This window comes from Cervus canadensis, chromosome 26, assembly GCF_019320065.1.
Source record: "Cervus canadensis isolate Bull #8, Minnesota chromosome 26, ASM1932006v1, whole genome shotgun sequence".
NCBI classification, from domain to species: Eukaryota; Metazoa; Chordata; class Mammalia; order Artiodactyla; family Cervidae; genus Cervus; species Cervus canadensis.
The window spans coordinates 49201228-49214494 of record NC_057411.1 but is presented as its reverse complement, the minus strand read 5'-3'; the positions used below and the strand labels follow the sequence as shown (position 1 = coordinate 49214494).

The following is a 13267-nucleotide window of genomic DNA, read 5'->3' as shown; positions in this document are numbered from 1 at the left end:
CCAAGGTGCCCTCCCATCACCTCCTCCGGCCCAAAGCGGCCTGCGGCAGGCAGTCAGTGAAAGGTCTCCACGTGCCCCTCCCCCAGGCCTGGGAACCAGCTGCCCCCACCGCCCGCTCCAGACCTGTGGCTGCACGTCAGCCCAGCCGTGCACCCGGCATGCCGGTCATCCACGGACACTGACGGCTGGCCACCCCCGAGGGCTTCCCATCTGCCCCAAGAGCTCCGCCTGGCTTCACGCCTCCCCCTCCACAACCACCTTGAGGGAGGCACCGTGATCACCCCATTTCGTAGACGTGGAAACAGAAACCAGAGAGGTTCAGTAATTGGCCCAAGGTCACACAGTTAGGACGCAGTGAAGCCAGGAGTCCAGCCCAGATAGGAACGGGCTCCAGGGCCTGTGTTCCTGACCCTCACCCTCGCTGGTGGAGTTCAAGGCCTGATTCCAGCACTCCACGGCCTCTGCCTCAGTTTCCCATTCCTGAACGGATGCCCCGCTCCCTGGGTCCTCAGTGGGACCAGTGTATGTGAAGGGCCCTCTCGGCAGACACACAGTCAGGAAGAGGCTCTTCACACCTCCTCCCCCACAGGACCGGCCTTTCTGCATTTCTAGGCTGCCTCCTACGCTGTCTTTCATTGTTTTCTTTTTGCATATCTTCGTCCTAAGACACGCACTGAGGTTTCTGGATCGGATATGGCTGATTTGTTTTCCCCAAGTGAGTGTCTTAACCATGCTCTGCTGCTGTTTCCTTATCATTTCCCACATCAAATTCCTTTTCGATGAGAAAGCTGGGGGGGTGGGGGGGCGGCTAAATTAGCTGACTGCAGCTGCCAAGGCCATGAGAGCATGCATGCAGGGGTGCCGGGACACCCGGCCCCAGGGAGCCTGTGAAGGTCTCCACCGGGCAGCGGACGGAGGGCCTTGGGGAGCACTTCCTTAGCATGGAAGCCTGTGACTCCACCATCATCCCCAGACCTCTCAGTGGGTGTGTTGTAGGCTTGTGTCTGCGCACACATTCACTTCTGCATGGATGGTTTGCATAGAGCCAGAGTCTGCTGAGCCAACCCCGTATCCAGGGAGGGTAGGGGGGAGGACAGGGAGCAGGTCTGCCCTTCATGCTCCTTCCTCTGCCTCAATCTCTTTGTCTGGGAAATGGGCCACTAACCCCAAAAATGATTCCCAACAGTGGAAGTGCTTCCCAAGCCAGCCCCCTGGATGGCTGGGACCAGTGCAACAGACATCCCACTAAAGTCCTGCTTCCTCCATGGCCCTGCCCCTCTCGGTCATCTGCATCGCAGCCTCCCAGGCCTCTGTGAAGGTCCCTCCCTCCTGCCGTCCTCTGTCCCCATGTCGCCTCCCTGCCAGCATCTGTACTCATCCCACCTCGATCAGTTCAGTTCAGTTCAGTTCAGTTCAGTCGCTCAGTCACGTCCAACTCTTTGCGAACCCAGGGACTGCAGCATGCCAGGTCTCCCTGTCCATCACCAACTCCCAGAGGTTGCTCAAACTCATGTCCATCGAGTTGGTGATGCCATCCAACCATTTTATCTTCTGTCATCCCCTTCTCCTCCTGCCTTCAATCTTTCCCAGCATCAGGGTCTTCCTCAGTGGTCACCGTTGAAGGCAGTCTGGCCCCTGAACCATGGGCAGCTCCAGTTCCTAGACTTGCCCCACCTCCCCACCCCACTGCCATCCCCCCTGGGCCCCACTCGGACACTCTGGCCCACCCCTCCTCGCAGGAACTCAAGAGTGGCAGTGGGGGGTAGGCCAGGGGCAGGAGCGACCCTGACTTGAGTCAGCATCAGGTCTGTTTCATCCCCACCAGGTCCTAATGCTGGTGATGCAGGGATGTTACCGACGCCCAGCCCAGCAGGCTCAAATCTCTGTGGCCCAGAGAGAGACCGCGTCTTGCCTGGGCCCTGTCGTGGGGGTTCGAGCCCCCAAGCTTAGGCTTCAGCTGCATTTAGAGTCTGGCTCTGATGCAGTGAAAGGCATGAGAAACAGCTGCATCCGGTCCCTCCAAGACCCCCAGGGGCCTGAGCCCCAACTTACAGAAGGGTCTGCTCTTCCCTCCCTAAGAGGCCCCTAAGTACATCTTCGTGCCCCCCTGCACTGACACAGTTGCTGTGATACTGCCCTGGAGGCTCAGACTGTGCCAGATCTCACCTCTGGACCCCCGGGACGAACCAGACACAGGTGCTAGTCAGGAGCCCTGCTGGCGGCAAGCGGGGCCCATCATGCCAGGCCCAGCAGTGACTCCACATCCCTGTCTCCTGCCGCCATGGGGACCTCCCTATCTAGATGGTCCAGCTTCCAGAGACCAAGCCTGCCACCCCGGGAAGGCTGCTCTTGTCCCACTGCTCTGAAACTCCCCCAGATTCACCGCATGCCCGCTGTCACTGGGGCCAGGCCTGATTCGGCATGGTGGGACATTTCTGAGACAGTCAGGGAATCTTGGGGGCAGAGTGGAGAGAATGCAGGCCATGTGGGGGTCATGTTCGAGCCTGGCTTCGCCACTCACTGTGGTATGACCTTGGGCAGGTTCCTTAGCAAGTCTGAGCCTCGGTTGCCCTGTGCGTATGTCACGGATAGTGAAGGTGCCCCTCCCATGGCATCTGCTGGAGGACTGAGCGAGGTACCACATCGGAGCCGGGCACACACAGCTGGAGAGGTCACCAGCCCCGGCCTGAGCTAAATGTTTGCAAGTTCCTGCAGCTCGTAGAATCCGGGAACATGGGCCGAGGCCCAAGGGCCTGAGGCCACCAGGTCGGCCTTAGACAGTCTGCCCATCAGATGTTCCGGGCATTCCGACTGTCCTGCTGAGCCCCGTGCAAAGTGTGAGGTTGTCTGGGAGAAGCTGCTGGACACGGGAGGAGTGGGCAGATGGGGAAAGAGACGGCGGAGGGGAGGGAGACACAGAGATTGGGAAGGATCTTCCCATCTCCATGACACACCCCGGTTTCTCTCCAGAAAAACTAGCACCTTCAACACTCTGACAGCACGTGCTCGGTCCCCGAGCCCCAGCGGCCTCCCCCAGCTTGGCTGTGTGTGCCGGGAGGCCTGCTCTGGAGAAAACCCAGCAGTAAAGGCCCACCCAGCCTTCCCACTCCTCGGGCTCCGGGCCACCAGCCCCCACTGCATCTCAGCACACGCTTGCTGGCCGTGGGAAGCAATGTCTTGGGAATAGCAGGCTCAACCCGGGGCTCTCTGCTGAGACAAACTGGGCCCTGACCCCCAGCACCAGCCTCTCAGCCGTCCTCCCGGGCCTGCAGCCGAACAGATCCCCCGTGACTCCCGCTGAGGGGTCACGAGCTGGGGTGTCTGAAAACAGTGCTTTCCCCTCCTGGTCCCCTGGGGAAAGTGACAGGGCTACCCCCGGGGCCCTGGGCTGCAGCCTGACCCTCACGACCTGACCTGCCCACTGCTCCTCTGCCCCTCTGTTCCCCTCTGTAACTAGAAGAAGTTGGACCAGATGGGGTCAGAGCACAGATACCCTGGGCCCGAGGGTCCTGGACAATGGCTGAAGCTAGGCCCCTTGAGGGGGCAGACTGGTGGCCCATCCCTCTAGAGGTCAGAATGCCAGGCTGCCTGTAAGAGACCTCAAAATTCTTCCATGCTGACAGCGTAATAGCTTCATTTTAGAGTCCTCTTCTGGCCAAACCAAACATGCCTGAAGATGCGGCCTGGCCCGCCAGGCCCCCAGCACGTGACCTCGGCAGGCTGGGACTCTCCTGCTGGAATTCAGTGCCTGGGCCTGTGGACCAGTCTCAGAAGCCCAGCCGGTTCTGATTCCTCATGCAGCGCCCCCCTGGAGCCTCTCTGGGGTCAGGTTTCTGGTGCAGGGAGCCATTTATCCAGGACAATGGGGAGTCAAGCAAAGGAAGGGAAAGCTCAACCCTCCCAGACCAGTTTCTCAGGTTCCCTTTCCCAGGGGAAGGGCGAGATTATGAAACCGGGGCAGCAGAAAGGGAGAGGGGGCCTTCTGGGGCAGCTTACTCAACTGTCACGGGGCTGCGATGGGGAAGCGATGTGTGCTGCCCAAGGCCCCGCCGGCCAGACCTGGAGGGCTCCAGACCGTCCTCCATAGCCATCGCGGGCAGGGGTTGGGGCACCTGCCAAGGGCCGGTTGTAGGAGATGCTGGTTTAGCAGAACCTGGCACTCTGGGATGTGAGTGGGTGAAAAAAGCAGGAAGGCGCCAGGCAGGCCTTGACTCCTCCGCACAGGGCTACCTGCACCTCCCCCTGCCCCCTGCCCCCAGCCCCAGGCTCCGGGGCTCAGCCCACGGGGCTCAGATCAGGGGTGGGGCTGGGTTGGTTCTGCCTTCCTGTGGGCCCCGCCCCCCACATGCAGGCCAGCGAGCATCCTGCCAGGGGTGCCGGGGATGGCACCTGCCCCTCTAGGAGGCGGGGAGCACAGGGGTTGTGGTCTGAGGCCACTTGTGCCCTGACTTTGGTGCTGGCTGTGGCGAGCCCTGGCTAGTGACCTTCCTGGGACAGGTGGGAGCCACTTCCCAGGTCTTGAGTGCAACCCTCAGGGAAGACAAAGCGGGTCCCCTGCCCTGCTTCTCCCACTGAGACCCTCCCACACCGGGAGAAGCCATCACCCCCAGTGTGGGTGGGCTAAGGAGCTGCTGGGAGTCAGCCCTGCTGGGGGGCGGGCACCAAGAGGAGAGGTTGCTAGAGAGACGTGCAGGGTGACTTCGGGCAAGCTGCTGCCTCGTCTGGGCCCTTGTTTCCCCACCTAGTTCAGAGGGCTGTGCAGATCCGGATTCCACAGCCAGGAGGCAGGACTCAGTGTCCACACTGGGCAGACAAAGGTGGTGAAGCCAAGAGAGGCAAAGGGACATCTTGGGGTCACATGGCTCTCAGCCAGGATCTCCCCAGCTACAGACAGAGCTCCCCATTCCATTCTGCCTGAGGCATTCCTGCTGGCAGAGGATTTTCTAAAGATGGGGCAGCTGTTACCCCATTGTTCAGAAGAGGAGCCAAAGGCCAGGTCCAGCCCCTACCACCTCCTCCTCACAGACTGCTGACACCAGGGTTACTCGCCAAGGGGAGAGGGGCCAAGGTTCCTGGGAAAAGCCAGCAGCATCCCCCCAGCCAGCAGTGCATATAGATCTGCAGAGTCCTAGGAGGCTGGAGGGTTCCAGAACCTTCCTAAACCTTGGTGTGCTGGGGCAAACTCACACCAGCTCCACCAGGACAACCAGCTCCAACAGCTCACATCTGCTCATACCAGCTCACACCAGCTTGCATCTGTTCACATCAGTTCACACCAGCTCACACAAGTTCACATCAGCTCACACCAGCTCTACCAGTTCATACCAGCTCCAGTAGGACCACCGACACCACTAACTCCACCAGATCCACCAGCTCATATCAGCTCACACCAGCTCACACAGACTCACACTAGCTCATATCAGCTCACACCAGCTCCACCAAGACCACCAGCACAACTAGCTCCACCAACTCACACCAGCTCACATCAGCTCAGACCAGCTCACACCAGCTCACATCAGCTTACATCTGCTCACACCAGTTCACACCAGCTCACATCAGCTCAGCCAGCTCACACCAGCTCACATCAGCTTACATCTGTTCACACCAGTTCACACCAGCTCACATCAGCTCAGGCCAGCTCACACCAGCTCACATCAGCTTACATATGCTCACATCAGTTCACACCAGCTCACATCAGCTCATACCAACTCCACTAGGACCACCAACACCACTAGCTCCACCAGTTCTATCAGCTCATATCAGCTCACACAAGCTCACACTAGCTCACATCAGCTCACACCAGCCCCATCAGCTCACATCAGCTCACACTAGCTGAACCAGCTCACAACAGCTTGCACCTGCTCACATTAGTTCACACCAGCTCACGCAAACTCACATCAGCTCACACCAGCTAAACCAACTCATACCAGCTTGCATCAGCTCACACCAGCTCCACTAGGACCACCAACACACTAGCTCTACCAGCTCATATCAGCTCACACCAGCTCATATCAGCTCACACTAGCTCACATCAGCTCACACCAACTCATATCAGCTCACACTAGTTCACACCAGGTCCACCAGCTCCACCAGCTCACACCAGCTCCACTAGTTCACACCAGCTCGCACCAGCTGGCCAGAGTCAATCGAATACATCTCCTCCCATGTTATGTTCAGTGACTTCCTACTGGAAGCTTAAAACTGGCCATGATAAGAAACTACATCGTGGATGTTGGAAAGTGCTTCAAATTAGAAGGAGTTTTGTTGGTTTGCTTTTTGTTTCCTGGAGTGCTGGTGGTTAAACACTCACCACTCTTCCTAAAGCTCCAGAATTCAAGAACCAAAGGCAGCCTTACGCCCCTGATATATCTGCCAGGCCTCTCCGGCCTTTCTGACTACCGACTCTGCCAAATGAAGGGGGAGGGTGGGCACTGGTTCCAGAACCAAGGCAGACCTGCCCCTACCCTCCCAGAGCCGCTCACAGCCCAGCCAAACAGAATGTCCAATCTCTCTGCTTTCAACTCCTGGGTGAACCTATTGTGTGCCAGGCACTGTTCTAGGCCTTGGGATACATCGTGAGGCACACAGGCAAGGTTGCTGCTGCCTGATGGGGGAAGAGAGACAAGCCATTTATGAAAAAGTCATACCAACATTTGGAAATGGAAATTTCATTAAAGTAGTGTCATCACAAATAATGCATTGAAATCCTGAGAGATTATAGTAAATGCAATACAGAGTAAAGAAGCTGGAGGAACAGAATCTAATGGGAAGAGCTACTTAAGAGAATGTCGTCAGGGGTCCAGAGGGGGTGACACTCACCTGACTTCCGGCTCACGTCCAGGGAAGGGTTTCAGGACAGAGATGCTGGGGCAAAGGCTGGGAGTGGGCGAGAGGGGTGGGGGAGGCAGGCATGGCTGGAGTGAGTACCAGGGCTGTGGGAGAAGTGACCAGGAGGTGAGAGGCATTCTCTGGGAAGCCTGTGGGGTGCAGCAAGGGGCTGCATGGACCTCCAGGTGGGATGAAAGCCGTGGGATGGTTATAAGCTGGGCAGTGATGAGTCCCTTTCCTGAGAGCCCGCTGTGGTGCTGGGTGGGCCTAAGGGGGCAGGAAGGAGCCAAGAGACCCGAGTGTGGCTGGTGCAGACGTCCAGGTGATGGAGGCGCTGTGGGGATGGAGTGGGCAGGGGTGCAGGTTCGGGACAGATCCTGGAGGAGGAACCACAGGGCCCGCTGGTGGATCAGACGGTGAAGAGACTAAGGAGGATGTGAGTCTGAGAATAGCGTGCAGAGATCCTGGTCCTAACACATCCTCGTCCTGACACGCATGGGCCTGGGGCAGGGCCACCGATGGGGGCCGGGGGTCTCCACACTCAGCATCCCCCACCCAGCTCTGTCCTGCCCTGCAAGGGGCCTCATGCACGTGTGTGGACTGCAGCCTGCTCATCCCCTCCACAGCCACCCCAGCCTCACCCACCATCCATCCCTCGGGAGAGCTGGGGGAGGGGGCAGCCCGGGCTGTGGGAGGGAGCGGGGCAGCCCCCATCCCTGGGATTTGCATGCTTTGGCAGCAGGATATCCCTCATCCCGGGGGACCCTTGTCCTGTGGGAGGGTGTGGTCCCGACGAGGCCCAGAGCAGGGTGCTCTGAGATGAAAGGGGCTTGGCTGCCAGGTCTAGAGGGGGGACTAGAGGGGGCACAGTCCACAGAGGTGAGGGGCCAGGAGCAGATTGCGGACCGGGAGGTAGCGGAGTTTGGTTTAGACATGTTGACCCGAGGTCACGTGTCCAATCAACCTGCAGAGTTTGGTGGCCTCTGTCCGCACCACGAAGGGTGCGTGAGGGAAAATGCTGGAAGGCAGCATCAGCCAGGCTGGAATCTCCCCATCTGGTCCTTCGTTCACAAGGGAGGAGTCAGAGGTCAACGAGGGCAATGAGTAGCTGAAGGTCACAGCGAGGGGGAGAGTGGGCCTCGGTCCATCCCTCCGCCGCTGGCCGCCCTTCCCTGAAGGCCTGCCCTGCTCTCTCAGTGCCCTTCTCAGAGCAGCAAGGGCCTCAAGACACGATCTAAGCTTCACAAGGACCCAGGGGACCGGAAGAGGATAATGTGGAGACAGGCGGGCAGAGAGGCATCGGCGATGTCCAGGGAGAGATGAGGGTGGCAGGGATGGTGGGGGAGAGGACACGAGAGATGGTGACAGAGCCCCGCGGGCTGCGACTGTGGCATAGTCTCCCCACCGGCCCCAGTGCCGGGGGGACAGAGATGCTGCTGGACCGGGGGCTTTGGAGACCCCATTCACTGCACAGAGGGACTCAGGCCTGATCCAGCAACACTGGCCAAGGGCAACAGCACTGCTCAAACCATGAGGATGTAACAGCCAACGTCTCCTGTGAACCAGGCGCTGGGTTACACGTTTTCCATCCGTTACCTCGTTGGACCCATTTTACAGATGGGATAAGCTGGGCTCAGAGAGGGGAAGTGACTGCCCAAGGCCACACAGCCAATAAGACAGGGGGAACTCGTCTGTGGCCTGGAAGCCTGGGCTTTCGCACCTCTCATGCAGGCTTCGCCAGAGGGAGAAATCTGCAGAGGAGCTGCGATAACGGGCATCTCTCGGGAAATGTGTGGCATGGTGGTGCAGGGTGCGGGCTCTCCCTCTGGCAGAGCCTAGACCCTCTGGGCGCCTGCAGAAGACACAGGCAGAATTTCAGCTGCAAATACCATGCAGACCAGGGGTGGAGCAGAGCAGTGGCTGGGCCCCTGTTCTCGAGGGAACCGGGAACCGGGCTCGGGACTCTGTCTCCAAGGAGGGAGCAAAGCCGAGCAGCAGTGACGGCAGACACCTGGGCACGTGCCCTGGGCACACTGCCCGCTGTAGCTCAGGGCTAAGAACAGCCTCCTGGCCGCCTGTCCGTCTCCCCGGGAATGGAAATCCCAGCGGGGCAGAAGTCAAGTCTCTCCTTCAACTCTGAGTGCTGAGTCTAGGAGAGCGCCCAGAGGAGTCAGCGCCCCAGAAAACTAGCTGAGGGACGCAGGGAAGGGGGCATGGAGACGAAGAAGGGGTGACATGTCTTAGGTTGGGCGTGGCTTCGGGCTGATGACACCTGGTAGGTGCTGCAGAATCAGGTCTGACTGTGTGAAACCAGTCAGGAAACTCAACCTTCCACGGGCTTATTCCTGCACATCCCAGTGTTGTCCACTGAAACATGAGCAGCTTACCTGAGGCCACTATAAACGACAGAGCTGGGACACCCAGAATTAGGGTGCCCGTGATTCTCCCCGATGCAACCAACATTAGGTTTTTACCCCAAAACAGAGTAGCCTTCCTAGCATCGTAGAAACAGCCGGCATCTTGGAGCCTGTGCTGAGCAAACTCTTCCTGGAGTATCATCTACTGATCCCAGGGGCTCACTTTCTTAGACAAGAAGCCAGGGCTCAGAGAGAGGGGCTGACTGTCCCCGGAACCTGCTGCTAATGGCAGAGCTGGCTAAGCCCCTTGATGCCACTCGGCTGCCGGCACGTTCCCTGGACACTGCTCGGCCAGTAAACGGGTTTATGGCTCCATCCTTCAAAACACACTCAAGCGAGGTTTATTACATAATAGAAAACAAAGGTAGTTTGGTAATATGTTTCCCACTCGGGAGTTTTATTAAAATGCAATAAATCTCCAGGACAGAGTGTGACTTTAAAGCAAAGGGCAGAGATGCAGGTCTGCTCTTCTGCAGGGAAAGGGTCGGGGTGAGGAAGGTGCGGAGTGAGCGTGGGGTGAGGGCGTGGAAAGAATGCAGCATTCTGGCCCCGCCCATGCCAGGCTCAGCCCCTCCCAGGAGCCGCAAGGAATGGGACTTTGCACTCAGCTGGGCCCCGGAGGGCAAGAGGAATGAGGCTTCGTGATGCCAGCACTTTGTCAAATACCACTTTCCCTCCGTGGTTCTCATAACCATGCCTTCTACACCCTGCAGCCTCACTGCTCTGAATGCTGTAGCCATGTTCTTGTTCTAATCCACAAGCCCCAGCACCTAGAGGACACAGTTCATCTTGGGCTGGCTCACAAGACTGGCCTTGGTTCAACTCCCCCGGGGCCTCACAAGCGTGCTCTCCCACCCTCCTCTGCCCACCTCGCATTTTCACCACTCCAGGCCTCTTAGGATTCCTCCCACACCAGGCTGGTAGGTGCCTCTGTGATTTTGCACATACCGTTGTCTCTGTCTAGAATGTCTTTTCCTCTACCTGACTACCTGGAAAACTCCTATTCATCCTTCAAAACCCTATTTGGACATCACCTCCTCCGAAGTGTCCAGTCATTCTCTCCCATGGGTTCCTTAATGGTAGACAGATGCTGGTCCCTCCTTCAGTCCCTTCCTCTCTGACAAGGTTAGTGTCTCATTCATGGCCAATCCTAAGGCCTGAGGTTCAAGAAACGTCTACAGGGTTTGACTATCTGAAAACTGTCTTACTGTCTCATGTTCAATCTTGGTGCCCCAGCCAGGTCTCCAACTGACCAGAAACACAGACAGCCTCTGGATGCCTTCATGCCCTGTGTGGTCAACAGAATAAGCAACCCCCAAACATGTCCACCTCCTAAAGCCCAGAGCTTATGCATATGCCACCTTAGAGGCAAAGGGACTTTGACATGGTTAAGTTCAGAACTTTGAGATGGGGAGGTTCTCTTGAATTATGCAAATGAATCTGATTGAATCACATGGGTCATTAAAAGAGAGAGCCTTTCCAAGCTATGGGTAGAGAAAGAGAGGGGAAACAGACAAGTCAGAGGAGGCAACACTGGTGGCTTGAAGATGAAGGAGGGGCCACGAGCCAAAGAACGCAGGCACCTCTAGAAACCAGAAAAGGCCAGGAAAAAAAAAAGCTTTCTCTAAAGTCTCAGGGAAGGAAGCGAGCCCTATTCACACCTTCATGTTAGCCAGGGAGACCCATATCAGCCTTCCGCCCTCCAGAACTGTGTCGTAAAAAATTTGTGTTGGTTTTGAGCCACAGATTTTGTGGTCATTGGTTACAGCAAGAGAAAACCAGTGCGCCCCATGCCCCAGCCTGGCTGCTTACATGGGTTCTCCCAGTCCCTGGGGTCACCAGCCTCTGCGCCATTGCCACCTGCCTTTCTTTTTTAGGATTTTTTTTTAACGTGGACTGGTTTTCTTTTGAGTCTTTGTTGAATTTGTTACAATATTTTTTCTGTTTTATGCTTTGGTTTCTTTTGGCCACAAGTCATGTAAGATCTTAGCTCCCCAACCAGGGGTCAAACCTGCACCCGCTCCATTGGAAACTGAAGTCTTAACCCCTGGACTGCCAGAGCAGTCCCCGCCCCACTCCCTTGACTGCCTCCCCGCCCCCCCCACTTCACCGGCCATTTTCTGCCTCGTGACCTCCTATTCATCCTTCAGAACCCATTTTCCAGGTCCCTCTGATGGGACCTCGGGCCCTTGGGCCGGCCGGAGCAGCACATGCCCTGAGGCTCAGCCATGCCTCCCCGCACACACAGGCAGCAGGGCACCGTCTTGGATTCTCTGCTCTCCCACCAGTTGGGCCAGATCGTGGGTGGCAAGTGCTGGTGCTCGGTTGATTCTGAATGTTTGGTGCCAAAGCAGTGCCTGACACACCGTAGGATCTCAGAAAGCGAGTTGCAAGTGACCTGACCGGGGCTTGGGGTGGTCTAAGTCGGAGGCCTCCAGCTATTCGTGGAATTTGTTGAACAATAAGGAGGCCCCCACCTTGCTGCCGAAGCTTTACTTTAGCTGGAAGCACCTTCATGCCAGCAAAGGAGACACATTTATCTTATTTCCTTGGACCTAAACAGCTCTTTCATGTCTCTGTCCCCCAGTACAATCAGTTACAGCCTCAGAGACAGACCCTCCATACACTCAAGTACATGGCGGAATCCTGATACCCTGTAATCCAACAGACAGGAAAGAAAGTCCCTGCTTAAAATACACCCAAAGAAAATAATCAGAAAAGTGGAATAACGTACCTACGAGGCCAAGAACACAGCTTTCTTTACATCTTTACATTAGCGAAAACTGAAAATGACGCAGATGTCTAAAAATGAGGATTTGGCTAAATAAATAATATCTCCTTCATCTGAGGCTACATTACACGGCCGCTAAAAATAGTGGTTTTGGAAATATGTGGGAGCATAGGAAAATGTTTAATACTGGGATTCAAAGTTTATAAAACGTGTATACATTTGCATCTTAAAAAGACTGGTGAGAATTTTCATCTCAAACATTAACATTTGTTATCTCCTAAGGTGGCTTAACACAGGGGATTGTTTTTATGCTTCGTTGATGCCATAGTTTCTAAAATTTCTGTGATGAGCATGTGTTATCGTTTTTAAAAATAAGATATTTTTTTTAAGGAGAAGCTTCTGGAGAGGAATTTAGCAACACCCTTATCAGTACTGTCTTTAATATGTTACTAAATCTTCATAAGGTTGAATGGCATTAGGCAGCACCCTGTTATAAGGAAATGTGAGGTGGTTCCCACCGAATCCAAGAGCAGTGTTTTGTGGGTTTCAATCCAGCTCAGGAAATCCCGGATACTGAGATGACGGGAAACTCAGATCCCAAGAAGAAATGTGGAGGGATTATGCGGAGGGTCTGCAAGGGCCCAGAGGAGGAGCCTGACCCAGCCAGGGTTGGGGGTGGGGTGGGGAACTCGGGAAAAGGGGGGGACCTCTGGGCACAGAGGAATGGGGGGACAGGAAGCTGCTGCTGAGATCTGGGTGGCGGGGGGGCTTGTGACAAGGCCTGTGGGGAGGTGCCCTGCCAGACGGACGAAGGTGGGGTGGGGGGAGAACTCTAGAAGAATCTGCAGTGTCAGGGGCCCCCACGAGGTGGTTCTGGGGTAAGTGCTGGCCGCAGCATCAGAGCGTCCGCTCAGCACTCACAGGCTGGCCCTCCCCACAGAGCATCTGTCTCCGTCTCTCAAAAAAGCATCTGAGATGACCGTGTGGGCCGGGCAGCTGTGCTGTGGGCTCACGATGCCTCAGGGTCACCTGCGTGGGCCAGACTGTCATCAGCGCCGCGAGAGAAACCAGGTGCCCCTGCCAGCCATCAGAAAGCTAAATTCAGAGCCCACACCCGGCTCGTTTGGGGCCGTCCTGCAGAACCCGGGAACCTGTCTGCTTTCTGCTCGTGTCTGCTTTTTCCCTGAGAAGTCTTCCGGAGCCCGAGGGGGGGCTTACAGCAACGGGGTCAGAGGAGCAGGACGCCGGAGAGGGAGAGAGAAAACCGCTGCAGGCACGCGGGCAAGCCCAG

General features: G+C 56.7%; 1 protein-coding gene across 1 annotated transcript in view; it reads right to left on the bottom strand.

The window, feature by feature from the left end:
- SORCS2 (sortilin related VPS10 domain containing receptor 2) overlaps nucleotides 1-13267 on the bottom strand; it is a 488906-nt gene that overhangs the window by 274943 nt on the left and 200696 nt on the right. The gene's annotated exons all lie outside the window — the stretch shown is intronic.